The sequence below is a fragment of the Micrasema longulum genome, unplaced genomic scaffold (genome assembly GCF_059751315.1).
Source record: "Micrasema longulum isolate JH-2025_06_02 unplaced genomic scaffold, ASM5975131v1 h1tg000906l, whole genome shotgun sequence".
In the NCBI taxonomy this organism is placed as follows: Eukaryota; Metazoa; Arthropoda; class Insecta; order Trichoptera; family Brachycentridae; genus Micrasema; species Micrasema longulum.
Window position 1 is genome coordinate 45,025 of NW_028278097.1, and position 11,256 is coordinate 56,280.

Genomic DNA, 11,256 nt, shown 5'->3' on the forward strand with positions numbered 1-11,256 from the left:
TGCCATACAAGAGGTCTCGGGTTCGATTCCCGACGTGGTTGCGACGAAATATTGATTTAAAAGGGGTGTTTTCACACTAAAATATTTCATAGTCCCTGGACTGTTAACTGAATTCATGTTATAAAAATGATCAAGATACGCTGTGATTGGTGTACTAATGCCGTGCCCTATGCACCATTATGTGCGGTGATGAAAAAAAACCTACACACACACAGAATAACTCAATTACGAAAACTCGAAATGAAATCGTCTGATTGTTATTTATTAAATAGGCTTATAAATTTGTTAAGGCATTTAACGCATTATCGGAAAGCCGACTTTTAGTAGCAAAATTGCTAGCCACTGAAAAACTCTTACACTCTCTTTGAAAGTTGGTTTTGAAGATAATAAAGTATTTCGAAAAGCAATTAGAAATTCAGAGTTTGTTTTCCGAAGATTTCAATTAATTGAAAATTCTTGTACAATTTCCATGAACCTTGTCAGTTTTTTTATATTTTCTTGTGAGCTTTGGTTTATTTAGTTTATATTTAAATGTTTTTTTTTTAATTTCAGTGAATTTCAAAGTCGCAAAAAACCCCAAAGGTCCGAAATTCCGGATGGAATCGGAATCGAAAATTTTCCTGGGTGTATGCTTGTATGTAGACAATATGTATGCTTCCACATTTTATTTTGCTGTATCCCAATTCAACTCAGGATTTAAAGTCATTTGGAGTCCGAGATGCGTTATCATTTTATGTAATATATCGACTGTAGTAATAAATAAAACAATTGATCAATAATGGTTTTTTAATTAAAATGTGTTTTTTAGGGTACCCATGTTGTACATAATAATATCATATAAGGTTTTGGAAGGGGGGTAAGTAAATGAATAAAAACATATTATGACTCAACAGAATGAATATAAAAATTCTCAAATAGTTTAAGGGTAGCCCTAAACTCGTATCTGTAACATCAAGAATTTGAATCCCTCTCTCATTCACTTTCATCCCTTTTCATCCCCTGACCACTCGACTCAGCCAACCACCTATTATTTTCATATTAAAATATTTTTCTAAGAGACCACTTGAGTTTTTTTCTTTAGCGCGAATAATGATTTGATGAATGGTAAAATACTCGCTGATTTGTTTGCTTTGTAAACGATACAAGCTCTGTGAAGTTCGTTAGTACAAAGCTTAATTTACTTCCGTGCGGAAAGCTTTTGATGAAAGCTTTATGCTTATGTGATTAGGGACTAGGTGTTAGGCGAGCTTATAAGTAGGAAATATTGTCTAAGAATTTTTTTATTAGTTAAAAAATATTTCGCAGGTAAAAAAATTTAGTGGAAGTTCACCGCAATTAACTTTTGAAAATGATTCTAAAATTCACAAATTTTAAGTTGATTAAAAAAAAAAAAGAATTCATGTATCGCTATTTTGATAGAATTTAACTTTGAATTCAATTTTTTTTGTCAAACGTAGTACCTACCTACTAACATTTTTTTCACTGTGACTCGTTACTTTAAGGACTTGTGCTTGGAGAAGGAGATTTAGCAATATGACAACTTTTGCACTCTCTCTCAAGGCTCTTAAAAGACCTTGTCTTAGAGAACAACAAATAACTTACAGAAGACCCGTCATAATATATCTGCACTGGTTGCAGTGACGCCAAGAACTCATTTAACACTGACATAGTAAAAAAATTCATACTAATATCTTTTTTTTGCCTATTTCATATAATTTAATTAAATTTTATTTTATTTTATTTTATTGTATTTTATTTTATTTTATTTTATTTTATTTTATTTTATTTTATTTTATTTTATTTTATTTTATCTTATCTTATTTTATTTTATTTTATTTTATTTTATTTTATTTTATTTTATTTTATTTTATTTTATTTTATTTTATTTAATTTTATTTTATTTTATTTTATTTTATTTTATTTTATTTTATTTTATTTTATTTTATTTTATTTTATTTTATTTTATTTTATTTTATTTTATTTGGGAAACCAACAGTTCTACATACATATTAATAGTAAATATATAGTTCAGATATAGTGTATAAACTCAGAACCAATAACAGATTTCCACAAAGTATACAAAGTTAGTAAAGAAAATATATTTATATTATATAAATACATTTAGGTTTATTTATTTATTTATTTAAATCTTAAAGTAGGACACACATATCATACATATTGTTATGTGTGTTCTAATAATAACATTGAAAATATATTTAATTTATAAATTGTTTATCACATATGTCTTGACCATTATTTTAAATTTTGATATGTTTTTTTCTTCATTAATATTTTTTTCCATTTCGTAATACTTTTTAATTGCTTTAAATAAAATTGAATTTTGTGACTTTGCCTTTTTCCTAAATGGAAGTCTAATTTTGTTCTTTTCTCTAGTATTGTGTATTGTTTATACATATAAAAATGTTGTTTTCATGTACTGGTATATATTCTTCAATAATCAAAGTTTTTTTTAAAAAGAACAGTAAGTTATTGTAAATTGGGCGGGATTACGACAAGGATGCATGAACAGAGGATAAGGAGGAGAAGGGAGATGTACATATTTATTATTATAATGTCTACTAAGTTACATAATGCATTTTTAGTGTAAATTTTAAATCTGAGAGAGTGATGTTTGTGTGGTCTATGTCTTTAAATTTTGTATTGTACACTGAAATAGTCCTACGAAAAAAAAGCATTTTTAACATACGATGTTTTACTTATTGGTACATGAAACAGGTGGTACCGTCTACAAATCCTGGCTGGTATATGTATTGTTATTAAACTAAGTAGTTCTGTACAGTCAACTATTCCTGTCATAATTTTGTGAAGCAGTAGTTGGCCAGCACACACTCTGCGGTACTGAAGAGAAGTGATTCCATGGTAGGTGGAGGCAGCGAGTGTTGATACATAAGAAATACCGGTTTTGTATTTTAGGTACTTTATAAGTTTGTTTTGAATATTTTCTATTTTTTTTATTTATTTTATTTTTGTTTATTCAGAAAAACAACAGCAATACAAAAAAATATACACAACATTATAAAAAAATATAATATAAAGCCAAATCAGTTTTCCACATAAATACAATTATAAAAATCCAGTTCAGTTAGATATAATTCATAGAAGTGCAAGTGTGCGAGTTTTTTTTTGTGTGAGGATGCGTGTGTAAAAAAGTGATGTGTGGTTTTGGTAGGTATGTGAATATGTGTGTGATTGTATATGGGTGTGAGGGTAGGTTTAGGGACAGGGTAAGTGTGTGTTTGATATGAGTGAATAGAAACTTTATAATGTAAAAATATTTTTTTTTTTTTTAAAGAAACATAATTTTTTTCGTAAAATAGTTTTTTAATTTTGGTTTTAAAAGTTAATTTACTGCAGTTAAATATGTCTATGTTATTGAAAAATAAATTATAATTACGCGTCAAGCGAATCAAAGGAGAGTTCTGTGCATAGTTGGTGCGAACTGTAGGTACATGGAAAAGAGATAGATTCGTGTGACGGGTGCGGTAGCCAGATACATTAAGGGCCAACTCAGAAACTAGAACAGGACTATCAAGACGTCCATTCTGGTTATATACATGGCATACTGCGTATTCTAAATCCTATGTTAAATTTGTTTTTATATCTTTTGAATCTGAATTTTTAAGTAATTTTAACACACTGTATTAACGTAATTTTCACTAAAGTTTTACGTCATTAAATTAGTAATAAATTTTGTATTTATAATTCTTGATACCATTTTCTTTTTAAAGCACTTGAACGCTTTTCAATTTTCTCTTGATCAGTGATTCAGAAATACTAGATTCTCAGTTTTCCATTGTGTTCTTAGTGAGAATAATCTGATGAATTTGAAAATTAAATAGAAAGACGTGTTTCTAAGAAGCAATGATAAAGAAATTCAAGGCTTTATAAAATTATCTCCTCTCATATTTTATCAAAGTTTTGCTATTTTCGTTTTCTTCAAAAACAAATTTAGATAAATGGAAGTGAAGCGTGTTTATATACACATATGTATAAAAAAACCTCACGGTCGTTTTTTTATTTACATGTATTATTTTTTTAAGTGAGTTTACTGGAAAAAAAATTCAATACAAAAAAAAACTTCTTAGCTAAAAAGGAGTACCTTTTCAAATGTATTTTTCAGCGTTGCCAACCTGTGAAATTCGGTTAAACGCCTACTCATATTTATAAAAGTTTTTACTCTTATCCTTCGCAAAAATCAACTGACCAAAGAATGGAAAATACGGATGATCAAACAACATTAGAATGCTCAATTTTTAAAAAAGCAATTAAGAAGAACGCTTCAGTTTTCATCTATCTTACAAAAGTTTACACGTAGAACATAAAGGTCCAAAGTTAGACAGATTAGAAATTTTAGAAATGAATAGACATTTAATTAATACCAAAAGATTTTTTATAAATCAGCAGATAGAATTAAAAAGCTCACCCTCATTATTTTCTTCGGTTTCACTCTGTACATTGCGCATTGCAATGAAACAATAAATATTTTTACAGAACAGAATCCTCCCTTACTGTACACCGCCATCACGTGTATCCATTAACTTTGTTTTATTCGGTTTCAATGAAGTTTTATTGTATCTCCTTTGGCTTGTTTTTTTATGTTTCACTTTATTTGAGATAAATGTTAGTTTTGTTCAAATGATTATTTATCATCATCATCATTCCTTTACGCACCTAATGGTGCTTAGGACACTGCATTGGTACACCAATCGCAGCGCTTCTTGATAATATCTGTTCCGTGAAGGTAAGAAGATCAGTATAACGCTTTAGATGCTAGTCCAGGAACTATAAAAATTTCATAAATATATATTAATATCTTATATTCTAGTGTAAAAACACCCTTTTAAATAAGTATTTTATGTCACTCATGTCGGGAATCGAACCCGAGACTTCTTGCATGATAGGCAAACGCGCTTGCCACTACAACATAAGTTCGACTAAATGCCAATGATTATTAACCATGCTAAGGAATATTAACCATTCTGAAGATGTCCAGATAAATTTATAAATTATTACTTGTACTTCATACATGTATATTCTGATCTTTCCGGTTGTTCATTTTTATCTGTTATTCATTGTTTTTATAAATGTAAATAATATTATTAAGTTAGTATAAATATAATCGTTTTTATATAATTTTATTTTAAAATTTAAAAAATGTGTAATTATACTATTAAATAAATGAAAATAATTTAAAACATGTCCAGTTAAGGGGACTAGAAAGGTTTGAAATTTCGAAAAAATCTGTATTTTATTTTTTACATAATCAGTCAATACAATATTTTAAGAACATTTTGGTCCAAAAAAAACTTCAATATTCGCAAAATTGAATTCAGAGAGTGCCCGTAATCCTGTTCCAATAATTTGACTGCGATTTTCTCAAAACATTATTTTCCGCTAGTTTTGCCGCGACAACTCCAGAACAGCTTAAGATATAGACTTGATTTTTTTTAAAATTCAAGATAAAAATGTTTCACATAAACTAAACTAATGCCTGGACATAAAAAAAAAAAAATATACCGTTTTAACCACAAACTACTTGAATTTTACGAAGTTTTTGAACTCTTGGCCATCATGGCTTGGAATTTTTTATGAATTTAGATTCATTTTATAGAAGGAGATTTTTTCAACAAAATAGCAAAATAATAGAAAAATAAAAAAACTCCGACCTGTTCACCCGGAATCGCGGCAAGAAGAAATCAGTTCGCGAGTTGCGCGGTCACCTTTAGATATAAGTATACCTCCCAAATATTAATGTTTTTGGAAATTCCAAAGATAAATTTGTTCATCAAAAATGCATAAAAAAAATACAAAAAAAAACATTTGTGGATGTTTATTGGTTCGTCCACAACCGTCATTCGAATGTCACCCAGTTTTGGGCTGGTGAAACCTTTCTGGTCTCCTGAAAGCGCTAATTGGTCAAATAAATAAATAATTGAAAGTGTGCCAAGTATTTTTCATTGATAGCATGTATTTCAATACAAGTTATTATATACTTACAAAAGTTATATTAGTAAAATAAAACGCTGAATTTTAAAACAATGATAACATCAACAAGAAAGTAAAATAATATGAAATTTTATAAATTCAATCAGATTTGATTGTAAAAAAAGGAACTTGAATTGAAATCTGAGGAGTAAAAATTGGCTGCCCTGATAATCGGTATGGTTATTTCTTCTAAAGGACCTTCGGCTAGCGAGTTTTTCTTCACATCTTTCAAAGGGCCACTCACTCGAACGATCAAAAAGGGGTACATACTCGTATAACTCGAGTGCCTTACTTGAAATAATTCCTACCGGCCTATCAGTATCAAAGCATTTCAGATTGACTGACTTTTCAAGTGGCCGAGAATAGAGTAAACAGGATCACCATGAAATCTTTGAGTTTCGGGTATTGTTTTCGTATTTATGCCAATTTAATTATTGTTAAGGGTTCTCCACTCCACCGGTGAGAAATCCGGTTGTAGAGAAGAGGTCAACTGTTTGTATTAATTTCGGTCGATTCAATTCAGCTTTAAGGCATTCTTGATCCGTGTAATTTGATAGCTCGATATGTAAGGTAAGTTTTTTTAGCCATTTTTGAGCCAGGGGTCACAAGAGCCGTGCGATTCCTATCGGCTATTTGTAATGTATTTCAATTTTTTCATTTGTGCATTGTCAATTATTCTCACAAAGGTAAAAAAGAATATTTAAAATTGATTCTTTATAAAAAGAAAACATTATACATTATACATTATTAGTACATACGACAGAAAAAAAACAAAAATTAGGCAATAAAAATTCATTGTGAAATGTATTTTTTGAAAGTTTTTGCGAAATATTTTCTTCTGAATTCAGACTGTCATTGTTCAACATTTAACTAAGTTTTACACTGAAGAATTAGGTTTAGTAAACAATAAAACATTTTTTGTTAAAAATATACATTTATCCGTCCACGCGCTTTGTTATATTTACCCGTACATGCGCTTTGTAGCTGCAAGACGTTTAGTAATATTAGCCTTGATATTATGTAAATTAACTAGATAGAAAGATAGATATTCCTCTTTAGTAAATTACTACGTATCAAAAAGTAAAACAACTTTGGCTAAGAGACATTTCTCTGTGGTAGGTCCAAGAATTTTTAATTTACTAGATTAGGTAACAAAGGAATCTGAGTCATTTTCGAAATTCAAATCTGGTTTGAGTAATTGGTTTGCTCGAACGGGAATGGATTTCTGCGATCAAATGTGGACTAACTGGTAAATGATTAATATGTATGTATAAATGTAAAATGTAATAATGTATAAAGTATCAATGATGTGTATAAACTTAATATATATGTATATGTATGTATAAAATATAATATAAATATGTATGTGCGAATATATATGGATATATGTGTGTGAATGGATGGTTATGAATGCATTACAAGTGCCCCGACTCAACACGTATTTTCTAGCGAGTCGGAGCAAGTTCACAGACATGGGTCGTTCCTGATTGTGTCACTATAAACTGTGTCTCTGTCCTTAACAAATGTATGCATAATGTAATTAATAAATAAATAAACAATAAATAACTTACTAAATATCATAAACTTTACACTAACACTTTTCTAACATAAACTTCAACAATAAAAAATAAGGTCTAGATTTCTAACTGTCCATACGCTCTGTAGCTGCAAGATATTTCGTAATCTAGAATTTATCTGTGATTTTGATAAAAATAAACCATTTACGTTATTTGTAAAATATTAATCGGGGCTAGATTTTAAACCGTCCGTGCGCTATGTAGCTGCAAGACGGGTTGAAATCTAGCTTAGCAAAAATGTTGTATCATTTGAAACTGGGAACTAAATCTTAACCTCCAATTCTCTCTGTAGCTGCAAGACGTTATTGGGATGTTTATTAGACAGCGCCCTTGAGGTGATTCTCGCGAAAATAACGCTATAGAAGAATATATATAAGGAAAAAGTTATAAAATACAGATCGCCCACCACATCACACAGCTTCTGAGATATTCTTGACAGTGCGCGGTGCACACCAAAAATTCCTCATTGCTGAACGAGAAAAGTTACTCAAAAGGGCTCTTTGTAATCTGGTAGCCTCAACGTCTTTGTGCAAAAAAATATAGTTATCCCGAGACATAGGCGAACAATCTTTTGTTTTCTTGGTTGATTTTAAAATGCAAAAATTCTCTAAGATAGAGCGATATACCCACTTTACATTTATTAATCTAACCGCGATATTCCGTTATAAACATAAGTGTTGAGAACATTAAGGAAATAAGCAGTAGGTTCCTAACCTGTTACCGAACATCGCATACAACAGCAATTCTGAATTCGAAATTCAAATTCTTCTCCCTGAAAGAGAGCCATCATTAATTCAAATGTCAAAATAGTGGACCTCTCTAGTTCATTAAATTTCTTTTAAATGTTCGTACTTGATCGTTCTTTAAAACACATATTTTTGACACTTATTTGTTTATACATTTGTATAAACCACTTAATTTTTTTAATTACACTTCGACCGGTTTCGAGGTTTCTACCTCATCGTCAGGAATTTAACTTTAAAAAAATTAAGTGGTTTATACAAATTTATAAACAAATAAGTGTAAAATGTCATACCACAAAGTGAAAAATGTTTTTGATAACAATAATACATATTTTTTAGCTAAATCTCATCTATATATTTAATAAAATGATAATTTTGGTTCACTACCTATTCATTTTCGCAGGATTCTTAGATGATATTAGTTTGAAATTTAATATATTAAATCAAACAATTTGAAGTGATTTTATCAATTTTATTGTCTGAACTCTTGATGTCGTGATCAAACTAGTTAATAGCATGTTGAACTAAAACAAAATATCAAAGCCATAATGAAATTATGCTGTCATGCTATTTTTTTTGTTTTTATCATACTAACTCGGTATAAAGAAGTTTTTTTTAAATGTATTCCAGTGGGAATACATTCTGCAAATCAAATTATGCTCATATCTTTGGAATGCTTACTCATCATCACCAGCCGTTCCTTGTCCAATGGTGAACACAGGTCTTCCCCTTAAGTTTCCATGTCGTTATATCCTGAGCTAATCGCATCCATCCGCAACTCGTTTTATGTCATCAGATTACCTTGTCTGAGGTCTGCCGACACTTCTGCCTGTTCTGGGACGCCATTCCAGGACTTTTGTTGTCTATCTAGAGTCTGTGGTTCTGGCCATATGACCAATTGACCAGCCCAGCTCCATTTCTGGCTGACAACCCTGTGGACCACATCGGTGACCTTCAATCTTGCTTTTATCCATGTGTTGGTTTTTCTGTCTCTCAACGAAATACCCAGCGTTCTTTTTTCCGTAGCTCTTTGTGTCACTGATAATTTGTGTATTTTTTGTTCATAAATATAAAATTTTCAGTTATATGCCAGTACAAATAAAACGCAAGCATCAAATACTAAAACTTTGGCAACAAATAAGAATTGAAAATTCAAAGTTTTCTTATTTAAAATATCGAAATGCCTGAAAAAAACAAGAATTATCGCCCAATGGTATGTTTTATTATTTGTAAAAATCTTTATACTGTATTTATTAATCGTACGCTTGACAAATATTTTCTTTGGATCCGAGGTACGAGGAACTGTTTTAAGGATCCTTAATGACGTATAATAGGGAAATATTAAACAACAACGTTTGATTCCCGCCAGTTGCAAGAAAGAAATTCAAGAAAGATTTTTTTCCCAATTAGTCTGTGTGTTGTGGTGTGTTCTTCATAATCTTTTTCCATGTCCTGTCTTTCCCACCTGTCGACAGGCCTCTAAAATAGAGGCATAGCGGGTTATTTCTTTACGAAAAAACAATTGAATTGTTGTTATTTACTGTAATAAATTTCTGGTTTCCGGGCAGCCATTTTTTCCAACATTTAGTATATTTTGACATATACGGGATTCTTCCTTTGAATGGAACCACAACTCACCGACGTTAATTCGTGACGTCATGGGCGGAGTAATTTCAAAAATACAAAGCTTTAAAAATCATAGCGTTTATAATACGATACATTTTTTTTATTATTTCTACTACTACTACTACCATCACGCTTGTTCCATATTGGGGTAGGCAGAGAAAATGGACCACCACACACGTCTATCCTGGCATACATTCCTAGCTTCTTCCACATTCATACATCTTGTCATACATGCCCTTCGGTTCTATCTGCTTTTGACATGACCAGACTTAAGATTTTGGTTTATCTGATCATGCCACGTCTTCCTTGGTCGTCCTCGTCTCACGTTACCGTTCATTTTCGCCATATATACTTGTTTTACCATTCTTTCGTCGTCCATTCGTTCTACGTGACCAAACCATCTCAGAGACCCTTTCTTAATCTTATCAATTATACTTGACTCAGATTTACACTCTCGCCTGATTTCATCATTCGTAAACCTGCCATACATTAATTTCCTATACATTCGTCTTAGAGATCGCATTTCAACCGCGTTCTATTATTATTTTATATGGCTTATTTGAATAGTCTTTAATAATGTTGAAATAATATTGAAAAAAAGACTGAAATTTCTAATTAAAAAGGAAAAATATATCATATTGCCAAGGGGTAATTATTCCTATTTTGAAATATAGCAATCATTTAATTTGTTTTTATTGGAGAAACGTAGAACTGAGATAAACCTTATTAGCATTTTCAAAATACTTAATGCTATAAGTGATGTCCCATCTCTGTTACAATCTATTTCTTTTTATTTTCCCAACCATGTCATAAAAAGACAAAATCTGTTATTTATTAAAACTTCTAATACCCGTATGCAGAGACAAAACTTCAGGTGAGGAAAGTACATTCTAATTTCAAATGCAGAGAATAACCCGAAGGTGAAGACAATAGAATGTACTCTCCTCACCGTAAGGTTTGTCTTTGCATACGGATATAGTGGTCAAGACGCTTGACTCACGCACGGAAGGTTCCGGGTTCGATTCCCGGTGAGAATACAAAAATTAAAAAAAATGTGATTTTTCTCAAGCCTGGTTGTTCTGTAATGTAATTCACCACTGTAATTGGGCCTCCTGGCCTGTTGTGGTGCAAAAAAAAAAAAATGAAATGAAATGAAATGAAAAGTGTAATTTCTGTTTTTATACCATAAAGCTTGGAATGTGTAGATTAGTCAATTCGTCATACGACTTGGAATTCTTTGGTATAGATCTTCCGGCTTTTCGTTAATCTCTTTGCCACTAAAACAGTGTCGGATGAAGATAAAT